Below are 8134 nucleotides of genomic sequence, written 5' to 3' on the forward strand. Positions count from 1 at the left end.
ACATTGCATTTCTTTTCATTTGCCATTGACACAAAGCCATTCTCTATTTTCTTGTAGTTTGAAAACAAAGTTTTAAAAGGAGTCATATGAAAAGTATAACCAGAGTCTACCAACCAATCTGATTTACACAAAGGATTAGATAACACAGAGTTCAAATATGCATAATCACACATATTATTAATCATGAAAGTCTCACCCATTTTGCCCTCACAGACAGCCATATTAGCATGTTCATTTTGCTAATTTTTCTTAGGCTTAGGACAATCTTTAATAAAGTGACCAGTTTCATGACAATTATAGCATTTTTTAGCTTTAAACCTGGACTTAGATCTACCTCTTCCATTTTCAAATTTTTTCTTACTTGATTCCCCATTACTAGCATTCTTTTGGTAATTAGACCTATTCTGAGGCCTACCCCTCACATGCATAACCTCACCAGAATTTTTATTTCCCCCAGAATGTTTTAAATCTAATTCCTTACTCTTAAGACCATTGACCACAACATCAAGGGTAACCTCATCTCTACCATATTTAATAGCAGATTTCACATCACTATATGAGTCAGGAATAGCATTTAGAAGGGCAATAGGAGTATAATCATCTATATGTTTATCACCAGTTAACTTAATATCTGAAATAAGTTTTGTGAAAACATCTAGGTTCTCCTCAATGTCCTTAGACATATCCAATCTAAATTTGAAAAAATTTTCAAGCAAAAACATTTTACTGGGCAAAGAGGTTTCAGTATAGAGTTCTTCAAGTTTATCCCAAAGAGTTTTAGCACAGTCCAAAATTCCAACTTTTCTAATCACAGAGTCAGATAAGTTCAAATAAATTGTGGAACAAGCATTTTCGTTCATTTCCGCCCGTTTATTTTCAGTGTCAGAGGTTAAATAAGTCTGACCAACAGCCCTAACGGACTTCTGTTGAATTAAGATGCATTTTATTTTTTGTTTCCAAATGCTAAAATCAGATTTTCCGTTGAACGGAGCCATACCATATTGAATCATACTATATTGATTAGCAGCAGACATTTTTTCACACAGAAAAAAAACACACAAATGTTAACTTCAGCAGATAACCGCAGTGGGATAAAAAAAAGGTTTTTTAGCAGATAAATTTCAGCAGTTAAACGCAGCGAATTAACACAGATAATCTTGAAGATTTACTGTAATTTTCAACAATTACAGCAATTTTCAACAAAGTCAAGAGCATATACTGAAATTTTCAACAAAGGCCAGAGTATACCTGAGCGAAACCCACTGTAGAGAGTTTCGACCTTACCCACGCCCACGCGGTGGTCCGGCGGCGGTCCGGCGTCTGTCCGACGGTGTCCAGTGGCGGTCCGGCGGTGTCCAGCGGCGATCGGCGGCGGTTTTGAAGCACAGCGACACTAACCTTGCTCTGATACCACTGTTGAGGATCTGCGATGTCGTTTGGCTCAGAAACCTGTTCAACCAGTCCTCGTTCTCCTCTCTAGTGCACCACCAAGGACCAAAAGGGGAGATCGCCGATCTCCTTCACCAGTCACTCACAAAGAGGATCGCAGAAAGGGGGTGAGAGCACAAAGCTCACAGGAGCACAAAACTCACAGAAGGAGGGAGATTTCACACAGCAGAGGAAAGCTCAAGCTCAGGTTTCTCCTCGCTATCTCTTCTTCCTTTTTCTCCTCTACCGAGCTACTACCAACCCATTACCCATATATAGGGATGGGGGCTGCCGACAAGGGAGAGGAGCTAGGGAAGAAAACGAAGGAGTGAGCCGACCTACGGATGGGAGCTCACAAGCGGCGGCCATCAGATCACGAAGACTGGGAGGTGAGAACCATCGGGTAGGAGAAGAAAATAGAGGGGCTAGGGCACATCAGATAAATGAAGTTGGAACTGGGCTTATTGGTAACAGGCCATCTTATTTGGGCCAACACAAATAACAACATAACCAAACTGATCAACCAAACTGATCGATCTCAAAATGATTCTCTAAAAACTCACGTTTTTTCTAGTGAAAAGATAATTTATACTAAATTTTTATATATATGTTAATTGCTAATGTTCGGTTTTAGTTTTAAAAGTAGTTCATTTCATGAATTTACTTCAACTTGAGATAGGAAATGAGTGAGAGGGTTAAAGAAGTAAAAGCATAGTTAAAAAACCTCTAACTATGCATATAGATATGCCCAAGCCGAACCCATCGAATCAAACCGGGCCGAACCCATTTCATTCGATTCGGTTCGGTTTTTAATCCGGTTCGATTTGATCAAAACCGTTTGCTCACCTCTAGTAGCTTTGGCTAATTTTTCACAAAATTAAGTTAAAGAAATAAAACTCTCACGCAAACATCTCGACTTATCCTCCCAATCAACTGGGGATGAAATTAATCAAATTTTACATTCGCAAGGTAAAAGAATCATCGCTTTACACTACTAAATATTGAGGCATTCTAGACGAAAAATTCCGTCTAGGATACCTAGAATTCTGTCTAGAATGCGTATCCTAGACGGAATTCTGTCTAGAATACGCGTCTAGTATGTTTCCGTCTAGGATATAGTATTCTAGACGAAAATTCCATCTAGAATACATTCTAGATGGAATTTAAAACCATCTAGAATACATCCTAGACAGAATTTCCGTCTAGAATACTACATCCTAGACGGAAAAAATTTCCGTCTAGGATGAGTATCCTAGTCGGAAATTTCCGTCTAAGATAGTCATCCTAAACGGAATTTCCGTCTAGGATGTTTTTTAATTTTTTTTAATTAAAAAAAAAAAGTATCCTAGACGGAATTTGAGCATCCTAGACGGAATTTCCGTCTAGGATGCTATGCTACAATAGTTTTTTTTTTGGAGAATCTACTTTGAGTGCATGTACACAATATTGAACAACAAAAAATTATATTCATATCCAACATAATAGTTAATTATATTCCAATATCAAATCCAATTATAGTCAAATAATACATTCACCAAAATAGTAGAGAGATACATAAATTATTTACAAACTTTTACATAAATTATTTACAATGGCTATGACACTGCAGAAGCTTGTTCACCTCCTTCCCTATACATTTACTCAAGCCCTCTTCTTCTCCTTCTTCACCTTCTTCATCATTGGCTATAACCATTCTGTGTATCAACCTCTGTATAACAATCTTACACGGACACTTCTGTGTATCAACCTCTATAAATATCAAAAGCTTGTGAATGGAATGTCCAATTGAAATAAACGCTCAATATGGCTAATCAAACTAAGCGAAAAATTTCATAATATAATACCTTGCATACTTCAGTATTGAACTTTATCCTTGCATACTTTCCAATATAGTTGCTGGATAATTTTTCTTGCCTTCTTGAGCGTGATTTCCCATTAATCCACCACTAGAATTGAATTCTTCGGTTGATGGACCTAAACAAAATAGGTAGTGGTCTTAAACCTTCGTAGAGAAGAAAAAAAGAAATACATGCAACTCACAAACACAAGTGCACAGACAAAACCTCCATCATCATATATTTACCCATAGGAAAAAATAAACATGATATGAAGTGAAATGATGTACAAGTATTCTCATGTACTGATGCTCAGAAAAACTCATTTGACATTTTGCAAAGGAAAATCTAGAAGCATAAATGAAAAGCATGAATACCACTTGTTACAAATGCTTTGGAAACCACTGAATTATTCATACCTATAGTGGTTCCTTTTTCTCCAAGATTTGCAGCTCCCGGCATGGATTCAGATGAATCTCTAGAATCTGTTTTAATTTCTGCAAGCAATGGAGTTCCCGGTATTATAAAAAAAATGTTAGTAACTAAAATTGTTGGATTGATAAATTACAGTAACCATAAAGATAACGTTTTGTGCTTTGTATGTACAATGTTATCGTTTGTAATGCATATCAAATCTTGGACAGTGATAAAGCTACATGTGTTACAAATTTAAGTGAGAAAGACGAGTAACATCAGAACTGGAAGGGTGTGGACAACAATAAAGTTGTCTACTAATTTTTTTCCTTTTGAATCCTGGGTGTTGAATGTGTATACGATTAAAAGGATTTATACTCCCAGGCAGCATTTTCCACTAGGTAAATGAAAGTGTTTACTATGGGGAGCTGCTTAGTTCCAAGCAAGTTTCACACAAATTACTCAGGATGTTAGACTAATAACATTGTCCTGGAACTTAAATAACAAAAGGGAAAGATGACTTGTTTTTTTAATTCCTTTTCACTTTCCCAAGTAGAAAACCTGCATCTCCTTCACAGTCAATGTTCACAGTTAATTTAAGTATCAAATAATCAAAACTAACTTTTAGATATGATTGGAAAAGAATTGATTAATCCTATCATTGTAAAACACATGTAAATAATATGCTCTGTAACTAGTAACTTAATACATGACAAATTCCTTTAAAAAATAACACGTTTAAATTGAAATGCTGATGAGGGAAAGCTGAGATGGGTACACAACATTACACTAAAGCATAATAGTTAATTTCTACGAATACAGAGACTAATTCAAATAACAATAATATGATAATCATTTGAGATGATATGAAGATTTTATGGAAACGCCAAAATATCCACTTCTTATTTGGAGCAATAGGACTAAACAAGGAGCTGATCCCCAGAATATAGGGTAAAGGCAATATTGTTGATGTTGTTGTAGGTTGTAACAGTAAGATATGAAGAAAAGATTACTCCTCTATCTACAAAAAAATAATAGCACTTTTAAAGTACACTAAAATCAATAAGATAAACAGTAAGTGTACAGTCCAATATAAGGAAACCACAGCAGATAGAAACCTCCAAAATTTTGAATAGAAACGGGCACATTCTTTACGGAGATGCATCTTCCGACAGTTTTTGACTTTATAATTTCAAAATTCAAAAAGAAGTATGAAAAACTTACTGGCTTTGGTACCTTCATTGTTGCTTGAACCAGATCCAAAAAGAGAAGAAATCTAGTTACCCCTCTTTGCAGGTTTCTTTTCTCGACTTTGAAGGTCTTTGCTAGAAACCTAAGCCAGCTGATATATCTCAACAGGTGTTTGCTACTATCAACGTCGACATAGACAAGTAGGAAACATAATGCACAATAGTTTCCATATAAGCCCATTCATGTACGAGAATTGGCAGTCAAGTCAAAGGTAAAATAAGCTTCTGGTCACATATGAAAAGAGTCTATCTATTAAGTGTGAAGTATACCCTTCTGTTTGAACCACTAAGATAACAAAATCAAGGGGACATATATATACCTGTTGGAATGAAAAAGCTGAAGCAAGATAAACATCTGAATACTGTCCTATCCTCATGATCCACCATTTCAGTTGGAGCAGGACTAGGTTTAGGAACATGTGGCACTTTCTGAGGTGGCAAATCACTTTGAGTCAAACTCATACTTCGATTCTAATTGTTAAAATAAAAGCCATAATCAACATATTGGAGTTTGCTGTCAACTGCGAAGTATAGTTAGAACCTAAATGTTAGAACCTAAATGTTAAGAGGCATTTCGTCGAACACCCTCCTGGCATCCAGGGGGAGCCCGAACTTGAAGTACATGTCCTCGATGGCGAAGGCGACGTAGACGTCGAGGATGAGGCAGTGGATCTGGGAGGCGACGAGGGGGTCGGGGAGGGAAGCAGAGGCCTTGAGGGTGGAGGGGAGAGTGAAGTCGTAGGGGCGGGCGAGGGAGCGGAGCATGGAGCGGAAGACGGAGAGGGAGAGGAGGGGGCTGGAGTTCTGGGAGGCGCCGGAGATGAGGGCGGTGAAGTAGGGGACGGAGGGGGAGGGCTCGAGGGAGAGGAGGCGGAGGGCGGGGAGGGGGAGGTCGAGCTTCGAGTAGAAGTTGATGAGGTTGCTGGTCGAGAGGAAGGACGGGAGGAGGCAGGGGAAGAGGGACTTGAGAGCGACGGCGTGTGCGGAGCGGCCGAGGAGAGAGGAGGGGGTGGAGATGGCCCGCTCGATTTATGCTTCTTTAGAATAAAATTTCGATGTTGGGGGAAAGATGAGCGACAAAATTTTGGGGGAAAAAGGGGGCGGTGAAATTTTGGTGGGTTAAATTTTTTTAAAAATGGATATCGTATCCTAGACAGAAATTTAAGTCTAGGATACATTCTAGACGGAAATTTCCGTCTAGAATAGTTAGTTAATTTTTAAAAAAAATTAAAAATAAAAAATCGTCTACTTTACTATTCTAGACGGAAATTTCCATCTAGAATATTTTATTCTAGACGGAATATTCCAGACGAAAATTTTCCGTCTAGTTTAATACAAACTAGACGGAACAATTTTCGTTTAGAATAATCCGTCTAGGATACGTGATTTTTTACTAGTGTTACGAAAGTTTCAATAAATGTATGTAATACTGAAATTTATCTGATGTTATATTAATCATGATCTTTTGTGTTATGGAGGAGCAAATAAGTTTGCATTAATAAGGTTCATGAGTGCAAACGTTTCTACAAAATCAAAGTTTTCTTAGTATTACAAATTAGAGTGCTAACTAATAGAATTTGTTACCAAATCAAATATGAGAATATAATGTCATAAACTTTATTCCAAAACCTTCAGTTAGCGATAGAGCACTCGAAAAAGAAAACTCACTAAATGCAGCATAGCCTCAAGCTCCTCCGGATCCTGGAGTCATCGTGCGCCTCGCCGGATGACACAACGGGGCCGAGACGGCGCATATTACCAGAGGAGGGGGAGTGCCAGGTGAAAACATTAGATTGATGGGCGTCGTCATTGTCTGACATTTGAAACCCTAACTTTGTCCCTAATTTTTTTCCTTTCTTATGTACAGGAATGCTCTGGCCCGAATTTTCCTAATTGCAAGACAAAGAGACAGAAAGAGGAAAAGATCTAAGTCATGGAGAGAGACGGATGAGTCAAAAGGGATTTATTCAGGGATTGACGAGAGAATTCAATGATAGTAAGTGAGTAGGATGCCAAGGGATTTATTGTGACGCCCCAGGGTTTACATAAGGCTGCAGTCCCAGGTGAAACTCGGATTGTCAAACCTGCCAAGCACCAACCACCATGCTAAGACATGTTTCACCATCACAATCACTATCTCTCTAGTGGAAAAAATAAATAGGTGAGGGTACAGACACGCAAAAATAGAAATAGGCAACATTGGATATACACAGAAGAAGCATAAGAAATATCAAATATGAGCCCAACAGAAATAGAATAGAAATGTCTCTGAGTATAAACTGGATCTCAAATACAATGAGTCAAATAAACAAAGTCTCACAAAAGCCCTCAACTCTAAACTAAAACACAAATCTAGAATCTGAAAATAATCAACCACATGTGGAGTTCTGCAATAACTATAAGGTATAATAAGTAGCTAAATAGACAACTAAGAAGTTTCATCAACCTACGACTCTTCGTGCGCCGGACTCGCTGCCTGAAAGAGGGAAAACAACGAGCGTCAAAGCACTAGCGAGGTCATCACTACCTCTCCCCAGGGGAAGGGGTAGGAGTATATAAGAAAATAGAGTCAGTACTTACATATACCAAATTATTCATATAGCTCTCTATGAAAAACAAATAGTTAAGGAAACATACTCAAATCTACAACATAAAGAATAAATACATCATCTCGAATTACATCCGAGTAGCCTGCTCTAATATAAGAGGATGTCAATCAAACCAAAACGAATATAACTACTGTTCATAACGGGTGTGCCAAAATCTCAAAGAAATACCCTACTCGTGGGTAATCTATCATGGAAATAAAACTTACAACTGATCAAATACCTATGTGTGCATCATCTTGTGCAACAGCGATACTCTTGTAGTATTCTTACACAATCGCTTTGCGGCAATAGGGTTTATCATCTCCCTATTGCAGATACATGTAATAACGATACTATTGTAATACTCCAATCTTCTCTCCACTCCAAAAGCCAAAAACCGAGAAAAATCCCGCTCGAAAGCCTCCAATCTTCTCTAAGAAATCAAACTAGGGTTTGAGGGTTTTGGTGGCTGTTAGGGTTCTTAGGAAAACTGAGAAAAATGTGAAAAACTCATATATATATCAGGGAAAACGAATATGGGTTTAGAAATCTGAAACCAACTCAAAACAGGTTAAAAACTCTCTGCAGGTTTCGCGGTCGACCGTGATGGTCAACCGGG

The 8134-nt window shown here is 38.0% G+C and overlaps 1 long non-coding RNA gene across 2 annotated transcripts; it reads right to left on the reverse strand.

Annotated features, from left to right (window-relative positions):
* LOC109830584 lies at window positions 2918–6891 on the reverse strand. 2 transcript variants are annotated; one of them, XR_002244339.1, is made up of 4 exons: window positions 6596–6891; window positions 3683–3760; window positions 3273–3402; window positions 2918–3177 (listed from the first exon to the last, which is right to left on the reverse strand). It is a non-coding gene; the product is annotated as an uncharacterized LOC109830584 (long non-coding RNA). The 2 variants fall into 2 exon arrangements; XR_002244340.1 differs by lacking the exon at window positions 6596–6891 and adding an exon at window positions 4902–6123.

The sequence above is a fragment of the Asparagus officinalis genome, chromosome 2 (assembly GCF_001876935.1).
Source record: "Asparagus officinalis chromosome 2, Aspof.V1, whole genome shotgun sequence".
Taxonomy (NCBI): Eukaryota; Viridiplantae; Streptophyta; class Magnoliopsida; order Asparagales; family Asparagaceae; genus Asparagus; species Asparagus officinalis.